We start from the raw sequence: 15,733 nt of genomic DNA, 5'->3' as shown, positions 1-15,733 counted from the left end.
TCAAAGAAACCTTGGGATAACTAGACCGGTGGTGTAATGTAAAACATTTTCTTGAATAAAGAAACGATTCAATCAATATCTATATATATTTGTGTATATGTATATATATATATATATATATATATATATATATATATGTATATTTATATTTCTTAATCTATGTATATGTATATATATATTTTGCCAAGATTACAAACCTATCGAGACGGAAACTGTTAATGTACCGACCTATCCTGCAGCGACGATGTTTTTTTTTTTATCTCCTGCTTACGACAATGTGTAAGCTCTACATATATTTCAAAGCTTTCGGGGAATATCAGAAAGGACAAAGAATGTGTGTGTGTGTGTGTGTGTTTTTTTTTAAGAGAGGCAAAAATAGTAAAAATACTAATACACCATACTGATAATGTAACAATATGGAACATCTACAATGTACATTTATTATTACCTTTTGAGTGATCATCATCATCATCATCATCATCATCATCAACAAATGGTTCCCTTGATGTAAATACAATAGTTTTTCTCTGTTGTTGTTAATTGTCATTATTACCATGATTATTTCTACACTGTTCAAGTTATCGAGTGATAAAGACACACATACAACCACACAATTTTTCTAATTTCTTTGCAAGGAGAGATACATGTACACACGGTGATGGTACTCCATATTCTTAGAAAGATTGCAAGTGATCTCTGCAATGTAGAAAATCGTCCATTTTTGGACAGGCATGAGTGTTTACATGTAATACGCAGTTGCACAGACTTGTAAGGGCTTTTATTGAACATTGTACAGTGTGTACATCGTATCGTCTTCTCGCGATCGCTTGCAGGCACACAGGCATGGGCACGGATCCACAGACATGGACACGCAGGCGCACACATAGTCATGAGCACACACTTACAAAAGGGATATTATTATTTACAATGCATGCACGCACGGCCTCCAATGGATTCGCACGCAGGATGCTAGTCCACTGCCTAGACTGCCTTCGTATACCGCCAATGAGGGCGTATGAGAGAGTGAAAAAAAGATAAGAGTCCCGTGTCGGGACTAGCAGGATGCTAGATTCGCACGGACTCGCACGGTAGCGTGCCAGCACCACGCACGGTACCGTGCCAACACCTCGCACGGTAGCGTGCCAGATGGTCCGCACTCGACGGTGGCACGCAGCCGCACGGAGGCGCACTGACTGGCACGCAGCCGCACGGAGGCGCACGAGGTCGCACGGGGTCGCACGGGGGCGTACAGAAGCGCACGCACCCGCACGAGGCCGTATGAAATGGCACGGAGCCGCACGCACCCGTGCGAAACCGCACGCAGCCGCACGAAGCAGCCCCGTGCGCAGTGCGTGCGGGAGTAACATAACTTAATGGTCTGACTGTACAGTGGCGTAACTACGGGGGGGGGGGGGCATGGGGGGGGGGCACCTGCCGCCCCCCCCCCCCAATCCGCTGGTTAAAAAAAAAGGGAAAAAAAGGAAAAAAGAGGAAAAAAATACCAAAATGGTAATTCGAGGGTTAGTAAACTGATTTTGAAATCGACATGAAAGGATGATCAAGAAAAAAGATATTTTTCTAAGATTTCTTTTTACCATATAACTAAAGAGGTATTATAGTGAAACATTGTTAAAAAAGCCCGGAGACGACAAAAGATTGTGATTCAGCGTGATTCCTGGTTGGCATTTTGAATATAAGCAGGATGTGCGCAGTGTACTCAGAACATCGGAATGGCAAAAAGAGTCGCTGCAATGTTACGCAATGTGATGTTTGATAGGTTGTGCGCATTTGCTAACAAAGCTTGATCATTGATTTTGCAGTATTGCTTTACATAATAGTCTATATTAAAATGCCTTGCATTGCCACTAATAAGACTTGACCTTGGCTATTTCCTAACTTTTCCATCTATTATGAAACACACACAACTCACAAACGCAAACAAATTAGGGGATGCTCTATATAAAGTGCAGATTTTGGACATCCTTCTCCCGCTTGGTCACTTCGACGCCCTCTCGCTGGTCATACTCCCCCAATCATGAACATAAACCAACACCCTTGACTACCAGTGGCGGATCCAGGGGGCGCCCCCTCCCTCCAAAGCAAAAAAAAAAAAACATACATGTAGCTACAAACGACAGTTTTTGGACTGTAAAATGTCAACATTTTCAAGCTCGCTCGCTTCGCTCGCTCGCATTTAACCCTTATATGCCATTCTCCTAATGTTACTGCCAATAATTGCCAGCAGTTGCGCCCGGTGCGCCCCCCCCCCCCCTCCTGAGTTTCCAAAGCGAAAAATATAGCTACAAACGGCAGTTTTGGGACTGTAAAATGTCAACATTTTCAAGCTCGCTCGCTTCCCTCGCTCGCATTTAATCGTTATGCCATTCTCCTGATGTTACTGCCAGCAATTGCCAGCAGTTGCGCCCGTTGCGCCCCTTCTCCTTAATTTCGAAAGCGAAAAAATATAGCTACAAACGGGAGTTTTGGGACTGTAAAATGTCAAAATTTTCAAGCTCGCTCGCTTCGCTCGCTCGCATTTAATCGTTATGCCATTCTCCTGATGTTACTGCCAGCAATTGCCAGCAGTTGCGCCCGGTGCGCCCCTTCTCCTTAATTTCCAAAGCGAAAAAAAAATATAGCTACAAACGGCATTTTTGGGACTGTAAAATGTCAAAAATTTCAATTCAACCGTTATATGCCATTCTCCTGATGTTACTGCCAGTAATTGCCAGCAGTTGCGCCCGGTGCGCCCCCCCCCCCCCTCCGAATTTCCAAAGCGAAAAAAAAATATAGCTACAAACGGCAGTTTTGGGACTGTAAAATGTCAAAATTTTCAAGCTCGCTCGCTTCGCTCGCTCTCATTTAATCGTTATGCCATTCTCCTGATGTTACTGCCAGCAATTGCCAGTAGTTGCGCCCGGTGCACCCCTTCTCCTAATTTCCAAAGCGAAAAAATAAAGCTACAAACGGGAGTTTTGGGACTGTAAAATGTCAAAATTTTCAAGCTCGCTCGCTTCGCTCGCTCGCATTTAATCGTTATGCAGTTCTCCTGATGTTGCTGTCAGTAATTGCCAGCAGTTGCGCCCCGTGCACCCCCTCCCCTTAATTTCCAAAGCGAAAAAATATAGCTACAAACGGCATTTTTGGGACTGTAAAATGTCAAAAATTTCAAGCTCGCTCGCATTCAACCGTTATATGCCATTCTCCTGATGTTACTGCCAGTAATTGCCAGCAGTTGCGCCCGGTGCGCCCCCCCCCCCCCGCCCCGAATTTCCAAAGCGAAAAAATATAGATACAGACGGCAGTTTGGGGACTGTAGCGTAAAATGTCAAAATTTTCAAGCTCGCTCGCTTCGCTCGCTCGCAAATCGCTTTGCAATTCTCCTGATGTTGCTGTCAGTAATTGCCAGCAGTTGCGCCCGGTGCGCCCCCTCCCCATAATTTCCAAAGCAAAAATATATAGCTACAAACAGCAGTTTTTGGATTGTAAAATGTCAAAATTTTCAAGCTCGCTCGCTTCGCTCTCTCGCATTTAATCGTTATGCAATTCTCCTGATGTTGCTGTCAGCATATAGTAATTGCCAGCAGTTGCGCCCGGTGCGCCCCCTCCCAATAATTTCCAAAGCGAAAATATATAGCTGCAAACGGCAGTTTGGGGACTGTAAAATGACAAAATTTTCAAGCTCGCTCGCTTCGCTCGCTCGCATTTAATCGCTATGCCATTCATGTTACTGCCAGCAACGGCCAGCAGTTGCGCCCAGTGCAACGCCCTTAACTTCAAAAGCAAATTATATTATTATATATAGCTACAAACGGCAGTTAGGGGACTGTAAAATGTCAAAATTTTCAAGCTCGCTCGCTCAGCTCGCTCGCATTTATTTATACCGTTATGCAATTCTGATGTTGCTGCCATAAGGCGCCCCCCCCCCCCCCAATGTCTTGACCCACGGTACGCCACTGACATCATACATCAGTGACAAGGGAAGGCTTACGTTTGGGAATAGACTGCCAATGATGGCGCTATTTCCATATCCTGGTAGCGTATTCATGTTCCTCATAACACTCGTTTTGTTCTGGTGGTGTTTCCTGCAGGCTAAGATATTCGTGAGTAAGAGAAGGTGCCTCTACTCCAGCATGGTGACAGGGCATCTTATTTACCTCCGCAATGTGTTGGTAGACGTGATCTGGGTTCTCCTGATGAGCAGAGAGAGTTACTAGTTTGGAATGGTCAGGCAAAGGGCGACTCATGGATGCGCTTGAGTCAACACTGGCAGGGTTCAATGAGACACCACGATCGGTCTCCCTCGGACATTGTTGCCGCCCGTCATTCGAGGGGTCATTTGACTTGTTTGCAGTTTGTGAAAGTCTGCGTCCCATGATGTAAAGAAAGAGAAGAAATAAATGGAAAGAAATTGAGAAAAAAAAACGGTTTTATCTTCTATTTTTTTCCAGCAAAGGTATTCCTTATCAAACACGGTTTTTCATGTTTCTATAATATGAAGTAATACACAGTTTCTAGATACATTTTCTTTTGTTTGTCTGTTGCACAGTTACGTTTTTGAATGACAGTTTGAAATGAGCCAGGAAACGTTCATTCGAGTGACTGTTACACGTTTTTGCCCTACGCATATATACAGAAAGAAAATGCTTTTGTAAACACTGAAAACACATTATACGTAATAATGCAATATACTCAAGTGCCTATCAACAAGATTCGAATACTAAGCAATACATAAATCAGTGCAATGAAATTTGATTCCTCTTTTAAACTTCACCCGATTCAGAAATACATGAACATGTGTTTGTCGTTTGTTTGTTTGTTTGGTTGTTTTTTTTTCCCCCTTGCTTTTTGTTCTGGTTGATTGCGACTCACCTTTTCCGTAACCGGTTACACCAAGCAGTGGATAGTATAAGGAGTGCGAATATGACAGTAAGAGAAGTACCTAAGACGTACACAATCACTTTTGTCTGATGAGCATTATCACCTGAAAGATAAAGGTGTTGAATAAGTATAACCTTCAGGCAAAAAATAAGGAAACGAATAACTTGAAACACTTATAGTACAGTTTTTCTATGTTATCAGACAATAAGGTATCAAGAGCTACGGTGCTGATGAAAAGCTGATTGATATATTCTGTTAGAGGGAAAACTTTAACAGATATAGGCATTTTCTTCTATCCGTGCAACCCGACATATCCATCATCATTTTGTACTCTGACACTCAACGCTCAGAGGCTTGTTTCTTTGTCAAGTGACAATGCCATATTAGCATCATTGTTATAATTATTGCACCCGTGTTATTATGATAACATTATAGAAACACATGTCATTACGAGCTGAAAGGAATGGAAAGAAACATTATATAGTAGACTAAATTATTTGTTGACGTTAGAAAATTTCGAATAATTCTCTGGAAAGAAAGGTACTATTCAACAGTAAAGACCTTGAGATGTAAGAGCTTCCACAAAACAATGGAAAGTATTGCGAGTGTCATGATGGCACAAATAAGAGTTCCCACGGTGTATGCAATTGCTTTTGTCTCATGATGTTTATCACCTGAAAGAGAAATTTACCATACACTTATCACATTCAGGCATGAATATCAAAAACAATCAACTTGAAACCATTGACAAAACTTGAAGGACAGCTTGCATATTCTTTGTTGGTTTGATATAAAAGTATCAAATTTTTGAAAAGATGAGATACCTTCCTGTATTATATCGTCTCTCTCAAATTCGACTCTCGAGCAAGACGGGACTGAAGCATTCCAAACCGGGAAGTAGGTTGACCAACCAGGTAGTCCCACACACTGTATTGTCGAGCTGCCATTGATGACGTAACCTTTGTCGCAGGTTAGAGTTAATTTAGAACTAAAGTTCGTTTTACTGGAGTCCCAACGACCATTAGGCACTTGACCCGGGTGATCACATGACCCCAGTGAATCTTTAAAAAAAAAAAAGCAATTAAAGGGAAAAAACAGAATTTGCTTCAGTAGTTTTCTTTTAAGTTACAAATAATTTAGAGTTATACCAAAGTTAGACATAAATTATATTTAAGATTCACTTAAATTGAATGTCGGACAGCGACCAAAAAAAAAAAAAAAAAAATCCTGTGCATAGACCATTCGTCCGATAAATTGTTGGTCGACAGAATATTACATGATCGACACATCAAAAGGAATATCCTGTTTGTAATCCAGTGAGCGTGATATCAATTTAGAATTTTGAAAGTTGATTCTCTTGTTTGTTTGTTTTTTCTCTTGCTTTTTGAGATTCATTAAATATGACTGTCGACAAACACAAAACAAAAAATCTATCCTTTAAATAGATCGCTTGTCCGATGAATTGTTGTCTTTCTCATGTTTGACACGCAAAGGAATATCTTGTTTGTAATTCAATGAGCGTGACATTGATTTAGCATGATTTTAAAGTTGATTCTCTTGCATTGACTTGCTTTGAGTATCTTATATTCTGGCAAGTTCAGTTCGAGACTATCATGTGCATGTATATCAAAATCTATATATTTTTTTGTCATCTCTGAGAATTTCACTGCTCATATCAATTTGACGATAACTTGACGAGGAAAAAAAAAGAGGAATATGATTATTTCTCAGAACTAAACGTGTATGATATTTGACTGCCCGGATTCTGAAGTCGAAGAGAGTTCTGACAACTCGAATGTTTTTTGTTTCTAATAGAGTATGGAATTATGACGCACTATTGCCAAGCTAATCTCCTTCACCTGTTACGTTTTCCAATGACTATAATTATTATCTCTGGTTGATGTCATCTGCGGAGTCATTTTCTGTTACGTTGGATGGTGGTGACAATGAAACAGCATTCATACAGCGCCATCAACACATCATTCACAAAGTTGCAGGATATTGATGGATAATTGCTGAACAATATCATCAAAGTGGGACGGTACCCGTGGCATTGTTTTCTTTTTTATTAGGTTCAACTATTTGAATTCAACACATGATTTTTCTTTCTTTTCATTTTAAGTACATATGAGACAGAAAGCTGCAATAGTTATTTTACCTTTGCATTTCAATCTGACAGTCTTTTCCAACGAACACGTCCTTGTTGCATATGAGCAATCCATTAATCGTTGCTTACCTGTGAAGTTATATGGTGAGACCCACTTAAATATTACGAGACGAAAAGGGCCATGAATTATCATCGTTATTGTACAATTCCTCAAGAAAACCGACAAGAAAGAATAATATGTTTGTTTGTTTTTTTTCAGTTACCCCTTTTCAATGTTATCCAACCGTATACATTTACAGTCAATTTTCATTTCAAATCATTTTTCTAAGTTACCTCATGAAAAGGTACAATACCCGTGGAAAAGCAATTTAAACACTGAATTATAATTATAACAGCAAAACATGTACAATACACATACACGCACATATTATATCTAACACTTTATACAAATCTAAATAAGAACAAACAAAAATCCTTTGAAAAATTTGAAACAAAAATGTTCCCTCATTCTTGGATCCAAACGTCAATTTGAAAGTCGTCTTCTCAAACGAACAGTCTGCCGCGGATTCTGATGAGGCGAACCACGAATGATTATTATTGTTTATTCGTTCTTAAGTCCATTGCAAAATAGACCAATTCACTACATTTTTACGTGCAGGAAAGATATTTGCTTTAAAAGTGAAAAGTGAAGTGAGCCATCAATAGGTATTCGCATTATGCTTCCTTCTACACGTTGTGATAAGTTTCTAGGAAGGGACAAAGCGTGTCCCCTCGCTACAGAAATTTTTGACAATGTCCTACACAACATTGATATCTCCCTGGTCTCAATCCAAAGATGCCTCGTTATCAAGATGTCAAAGCAAGCTTTAGTTTCTTTTTCATTGTTATTGATTTTTTTTTTGTTACAAATTATTTTCAATAAAATCAATCAATCTATCAAGTAATTATTATGTAGGCTTACAACATATTTAGTGCAGTAACACTTAATATACTTGCTCAAATCTGCGGTCACCTTCTGGACACGACAGCAACAGACTGCTGTTTTTTGTTATGATTGTACTGGACAAAGTCTCTGCCCAATGTTCTCCTGCCGCTGGGAAACCAAGCTCATTGCAGACAAGTTCAGCAGCTTTTTGGGTAAATCCATCATAGCAGACATATCTGTCTGGATCAATTTTCACCAAGCCTTCCTGGGGAGAGGGTCCGTCAACCAGCTTTACCGATGGTTTTCCTCGAATAGGAAAATTAATGAAAAACTTTTTGTTTGCTGGGTGTGATAATGATTTACAGTAAAATGAAGATTTGGTATGAATAATATAATTATTCTTAAGATTGATAGATCGATTAAGGTCGAATGGTCGAGAAGAAATAAAAATGAGTATCTAAAATGATTGCCGGTTTTTTTTTTTTTTTTTTTTTTGGTGTTTTTATGACATTATGTTGTCAAATGTACCGCCACAACCACAACAACAACATGCCAACACACACACACACACACACCCACACACACAAATCTCGACTTTCTGAATAGGCTTAAAATACAATTACAGTTTTTGTGCGTGTTTGCGGTATTATTTCATGTATATGATTAGCACAATTTACATTAAAGTCTCATAACTACTCTGCTTTCATGTTTTCCATCTTCATTGACGATAGAAGATTGAAGTATCATTATTCATAATTATCTTTATTAAAAAAAGAACTGCTGTGACTCTCGAAATATTTCACTGGGTTCAGTTAAAACAAACATAGTATGAAAGTGTTTTCGTACATCGTAAATGTAGAACTTTCTAATATTCTATGCGTTTTCACAAAACGAAACAACGTTCCTTTAACTGAACTGTAACACCACCTTTAAACGGATCACCTTCTCGTCTTAACACGACCTTTCATTAATATTTATTTACATTGCCTTTGTGTACACATTCATCCGTGTCCTTGAATTAAAAAAAAAAAAAATCAGTACTCACCTGAGGAATACTAAGTAGTGTTCATAATGGGTTCCACAAATGTATTCTTATTTAGAATTATTCAAAATCGTTAAATCGTCAGGAACACTTACCTTCGTAACACTTCAACCTCATCTTGAAGTTCATTGGGTAGACATATATACCATATGTTTAGCTGAGTCTGATGGGTCAGTGATATAACAAAGGAACTTTGGGTATAATTCCAAATCACAATCAGAGACTCTGTGTCAGCTATTTCATCCCGCATATTATACCCCATTACTTTGTTGTTGATAGATTCTATTTCAGTGAGAATTCGCCGTCCTTCAGGTGCTTCTACATGCCAAGTATCTCCACTGACGACACAGTTCTCGTCGCACAATATCTCTAGCTCTAGTGGCCTTTCCGAACAGCTGAGAGTAAAATCTACGGGAGATAAAATGATCAGAAGGAGTTATTTTACAGTTAACTGTCTGAAGTCCTGAATCGCTCGGGCTAGTAGTGTGAAACCAATCCTTTGAGGAATTGTTGAAGTCGTGCTGTTCAGTTTAGCAATATCTGTTCCAGGCAAGCTGATATTATCATTATGTGTTGATTTGTTTCTTTATTATCTTGTCATCCACTGTTTGAAAGTCTTAATAACAAAGAAATAACTCTACACATTCCATTTTAAAATCAAATCTAAAACTGACAATACTTAATTTGCAAACTTGTTCTACTATCATATCTACTGTATATAGCACAGTCGATCCATATATTCCTGAAAATTCAGACGAGGCAAACATGATTTTGGGTCCATTGTCTCCTTCTGTATGTCTGCACGAAAGCAAAGAACTTAAAATAACTTTTATTATGATGCACTATAAATATCAATAAAGATACTCACGCTTTGTATTGCCTTTGGACAATAAAAAAGTTGGGAAAAAGATGATAAGAATAGGAAAGAACCACACAAAGAAAGACATTCTTTCTGAGCTCGATCGCGATACTTAATCAACACTTATAATCTGATAATTGCACGTTAGTATTCAAGATTCCGTCTAATATGTCGACTCAATGTTGAATATCCACTCATATCACTGATCACTAGAATGAATTTCAAATTATTGTTTACACCAAGTGTGCAGTACGTTGTGATTGATGTTTTAGGTGGACTCCTTCGTATTCTCCAGGACGACTCAAAAGTCGACTGCTGAGGCTACAACTATTGATGTCGTCAAAGAAGAATGATCAAGCTTGTGTATTCAGTAAGACTGATCAACTCCCGCCACGCCCTATGAGCATGTGCGTGTGTGTGTGTGTGTGTGTGTGTGCGTGTGCGTGTGTAGATAATCCATTTGACAACGTGTGCAAACTGATAATTTGTCCAGCAGAAGTGCATTGTGTGATGTCTCACAAAATCTCCAGGGCACTTTCAAAGGATGCGAAACAGTTGAACCTCACGTAACCACTGGCGAGTGCTAATCAATCATTGGATTGGTATGAATAAACTTAATGTCATGTTGTCTCACTACCGTTGATCACGATTAATTCCTTTCGTATCGGCTTCAACAATGAAGTACTTGAAAGGTTTATGTATCCCCGTGACAGACAATTAGTGTGACAAATATCACCACCTTGTGACTCTGGTCCTAGACAGATCGAGATATAGATTAAGATTGAGAATTTTTTTAACGGACGGCGGTCATGCTGGCGGTTGCAGTGAGGTGAGGAGGGTTAATTGAGAACAATCCCTAACCCCTAACCGCAGGGTCTCCGTATAAGCTCTCTGTACACAAAAGAATTAGACATGAAAGACAGGTATGCTCTTTCACAAAATATTAACCAGTGACTATATGCCAATGATATTACTTGAAATGAAATGATGATTAAAGTCTCTAATCGTGTTTGCAATCGTGTTTTCATATCCGGAGTACAGAATGATGTGCTGCATTTGCTCAGCTTTCGAGCCGTGCAGTCATTCGTCACTGAAAACTGTCGTCTCAATTGGGTAATAGTTGGCGCAGCTCTGATTATTTCTTGATGTTATACTGTATTCACATATAATTTGTAGATATCACAGTAAATGTGTCTTTTTTCCCCTCATACTGTCAATCACTTCCCTTAAACACTGGGAGCGCCAGCACTCAAAAATATCGTGAAAAATGTCTTAGAAATGGAGATGGAATCAAAATGGAAGAAAAATTGGTGATTTGTATTATAAGAATTGAACACATAAATACCATACTTTATCATAGACATTTTTCACGTTTATATATCTATTACAGAGACTTTTTTTTCTGGATTTGAAATTTAGACAGGAGGGAAAACGAAATAATAGATATGTATCTTTGTCGAGAAATATCAGAACTGCAATCTCCAGGCAAGACCATGTGTTTGCAGTTTCCTTGGCTTATACAATGTGTAGCCTTTGAAAAGATTTTATTTTCTGCATTTCATATTTTCTTTCAGAATAACAAAAATAACAAAGGCAGGTTCAATTACACAAATACAATTCTGAAAATTATTGACATATTACATAGTAAGTCATATTTTGTATGTAAAGACAAATGAAACGTTAAATAACATACAAAATGTTTATATGGCCAATAATGACTTAATTCACAGTACAATATATAATATATACATATGATGCAGAGGGCCGCCGTTATAAGCCGTGCTTGAACAGACGGACAGCCTTGCAAAACCTTAACTTAAATATAAAGTTAAGTTGATTTTGAACTTAAAGTGACCTTTATTTTCTTTTTAAATTGGCCCTCACAATACGTCCTGATCAAAGATAGACGTATAGAAGCATAATAATGTAAACTGGGATAGAATTGCTAGTTGAAAGCTTGAACCATCACATAGTATCCTAATAGGTCTCCGACAAATATTCAGTGTTGGTCGTTTGAATGATTGTTTGATCGATGATATCACTTGTTGTCAGTGAATTGAATAAGAGTTACAGAAAATTAATCATCACTATTCAATAAGTGTGATGGCAACCACAATGGCATAACACACAACTGCATGATTAGCCTTCTGCCATTGTTTACACCTTAATTTGTAAACAAGCGTAAGTGTGTGAAGTTTCTCGGAAACAATAATCTTCTCACCTGCAGTGATCATTAAAAAAAAAAGCGTGTGTGCGTGAGTGTGTCCGCGTGTGTCTATGCGCGTGTGTGTAAGAGAGAGTGAGAGTCTGTGTCCATGTTGGTTAACATCCGTAGGTAAGCATAATGCTAGAGCAACTTAGCATGTGTTTCAATAATGTTTAGTTGAGTATAAAATTTGGTTGAATTTGTTTTCTAGTTGTATGCTAACCATGCAGTCTGATACACTTATTACATTTCACAACGATTATATTTTACACCTGTGATGGGACAGAACCTCCTCAAAAATGTATTTCGCTAGTTTTAATTACAATGTACATTTTCATTAAATTGCTGTTTGTTTCCTTTTCCAATGAATATTTCCTCTAAACTTCAAAACATCCTACACTTTTTATGGATCCCTTTCAAAAGATTTCACAAGAAATGATGTGTATCCGTCGTAGGACATACGCTTTATTTCCATGATCAAAATTGATCTTTTAAAATGTTTTTTTTTTTCGGTATGGATAAATGACCAAAGGTAATATAAACCATACTCTTAATGTTGTCTATACATTTCGATGTTAAGGATATATCTTGCTACGAAATAATTTGAAATCTGTATTAACAATGACAGTTGTCAAGCGAAGTGTTACACTTACATAAAACGTGTGAATGTGCGTGCGTGATCTGAATGACTTACTATGTAACCACGGCTCATGAGGCAAATTAACTCCTTGTCTTGCCTGTTGAGACATGATGTAAACACGTGCACCACACACAGTCACAAAGAGAGTGCATGTGCATTCACATCTCGTCTTCTCATGGAGTGATGTTGTTTCATCGATTTTGATTTTTTTTTTTCGTGTGGTTTACTGCCCGTAGGCCTACTGTAAAGTATATGCATGAGAATATCATTGAAAAATTACGTCAGTCATGAAGTCTCACACATAGTGTATACTGACAACAGAAGAATGACACCAGTGGATGTCCCCGTTTCTTATCAGTCACTTTCAGTTTTCGGGTCGCAGCCTTTCCTTAGATCCACAAAAGAAATTACAATAGACAATAGAACAAACTGAGGAATACAATAGACAAATAGGTACATTAGCATATATTCTGCGTGAGAAAAACACATACATCTGAAATCATCATGATTTTCTGAGTTCAAGTAATGTCCATAAAATCAATTCTTTGTATATTTTGGGCTGTGCTGTGCAGATAAATAGATTTTAGATTAAAGTCACAAGCAAACATTACTGTACTAGTAGTTGAGAATATGCTGGACAGAAAAATCCGTAATATGTCAATTTTCTTTCATTCTACTGAAAATTACACATGTTTGTGTTATACAATGCAGGAGGACTACTTCATAATGATTATGTGATTTTCCTAACACTAAGCATCATTACGACTTTTTAAAGAAAACACGGCCTCAATTTCGACATCGCCTTTTGGATAGAGAGAGTGCACCCCGCAATTACACAAACTTCTATGCATGCAATCACAGATAACCAAGCATACAAATACACAAATATCTACGTTTAAATATCACTATATTCCATTTCGTATTTCACGGTATATCATTAAAAAGAAGACAACAACATGTAGTTCTCGGTTATTGTCACTTTGACACAGTACATTCAATTTCCTCTCCACATAACTTAAGAAATAATCAATTACCAAAAGCCTATAGGGTTGGGTTTACAGAGGAAGCGAAATAACAGGATCGAGCAGTATGTGAGTCATCCGATAAATCGCCAATGGGCAGACCTACTTATGGTTGATCGTTGATAAAGGCATACAACATACGTTACTTTCATGGTAACAGAGATAATCATCTTGTCTTGTACATTTCTTTGTTTGATTCAATTTTTTCAACAATTATCACATGAATCGAATTCTTTTGACTATTAAATATCACAGAAAGGTCAGTGTATTATGCACAAGTTTCGGAAAAAACGATAAATGTATGCATAATTGTAATACGTAGCTAAATTATCACATAGTTAATAGTGCGACATTGCGTAAAATAAAATGCAGTCAGTCTACTATGATTACATTCCATTATACTATGTTTTCCTCAAAAGAAATTAGCTGCAATGATTTCGTGTGTATATTTAAGTGTTATACTGTACTTTTTAAACTTTCGTTGGAAATGAAACAAAACAAAGTAAATGAATGACCATGTACGTTTCATTCTTCCTGTATTCATCCTACGTATCTGCTGTGTTTATATAAGTTTTTTTCTATATATCTTAAGCACAATAAAATTATCAATACATTACATTTTTCTCATTTTGTCTACCTTCACATACAGCGGTGCTCTGCATGTTTCAGTCTCATTATCAGGTTCTTCTTGATACCTAAAAACCTTGTCTGAGGAAGTCTCTGTTGAAGAACCTACGGTGCAAGAAGGACCAGGAACTTCTGCTTCAGATGCAAATCTCTGCGATACGCTGAGAAGCCAGATGATAAAGAGATTGTTCTTTGTTGTCTGTCATCTTCACAGTCTTGATTGATGTGTTCTTCTTCACTCTCTGTGCTGATAATTCAAACTTAGGCAAATTTGCTAAAGTTGAATGACTTGGTAGGCCGACATTTGCTGGAGAGTACACAAATCAGCAAGTCTGCCTCGCTGGAGATGCGCGTTGCAAATGTTCGCATCTTGTGTGTGAGTCCGATGTTTACCAAAGCGTTATGTCTCTCGTCAAAAAAAAGAACGATCTTATCTTTAATAGGAGACATACTTTTATGTCAGTTGGGCTCTTTACTCCTGTTCTACTTGGTAAACATATATTAAGTCATAATTTAATAATTTTTCTGATAGTTTGTTGACAGAAAATATCACTCGCTGATGCCTACATTGGAAGTGGATGTGAAACGTTATAGTATTAGAGAAATATAATGAAAACATTTACACCGGAAAGTTACACAATATTTTGTTCCCGAGACATTTGCTGCGGTCTTATTTTCTTTAGGTTAGAGTAAGGGTTAGGGTAGGGTTTTTGGTTTTGTTTGATGTAATTATTAGGATTAGGTTTTGTTTGTGAGTAGGGTTTCTGTTTGTCTTAAGACATTCAGGGGAGCAACTGTCGCAGAAGCAAATGACATGGAACCACACCGGTGACATAGTAGACGTTCATTGTGAATATACTGCTAATAATGGCGATATATCCTATAAGAGTATTCATGTACCCCATAGTAGTCGTTTTGATCTAGTGTTGTTTCATGTTGACAAGCCATCCTGTCTGCCTCCTCGGTGTCATGGTAAACATGACATAGGTTCTCCTGATGGAATGACAGACTTCCAATTCCGTTGCACGGATGGTCAGGTAAAGGGCGACTCACTGTGCCAGAGTCATCACCTGCAGGGCTTGCTGAGACATGATTAGTCTCCCTCCGATACTGCAGCTGCATTTCAATCGAGCGGTCATTTGACTGGTTTGAGGCTTGAGGAGGAGTGTGTCGTCTGTTACATAGAGGAGAGGTAAGTCGGTACTGCAATATCAAGCTGAATATCAGAATAGATACAATTCTTTGAAAAAAAAGCTTTATCTTAAGATTTTCTAAGCAAAGGCATTCCATCTAAAACATTGTCTGCATTTAGAAAGCAATACATAGATCTAGCATACATTTATCTTGCTTGTCTGGTCAACAATTGCCCTGGTTTGATAACAACTTGAGATGAGGCAGGAATGATTATCAAAATGTTTTGTCAC

General features: G+C 38.1%; 1 pseudogene; it reads right to left on the bottom strand.

Moving 5' to 3' along the window:
- The window catches only part of LOC140245197 (uncharacterized), a 30,125-nt pseudogene extending 14,725 nt beyond the window's left edge, over positions 1–15,400 (bottom strand).
- Between the last annotated feature and the right edge of the window lie 333 nt (positions 15,401–15,733).

The sequence above is a fragment of the Diadema setosum genome, chromosome 22, assembly GCF_964275005.1.
Source record: "Diadema setosum chromosome 22, eeDiaSeto1, whole genome shotgun sequence".
Lineage (NCBI taxonomy): Eukaryota > Metazoa > Echinodermata > Echinoidea > Diadematoida > Diadematidae > Diadema > Diadema setosum.
Note: the sequence above shows the minus strand (reverse complement) of the source record. Positions and strands in the feature narration are given on the sequence as shown.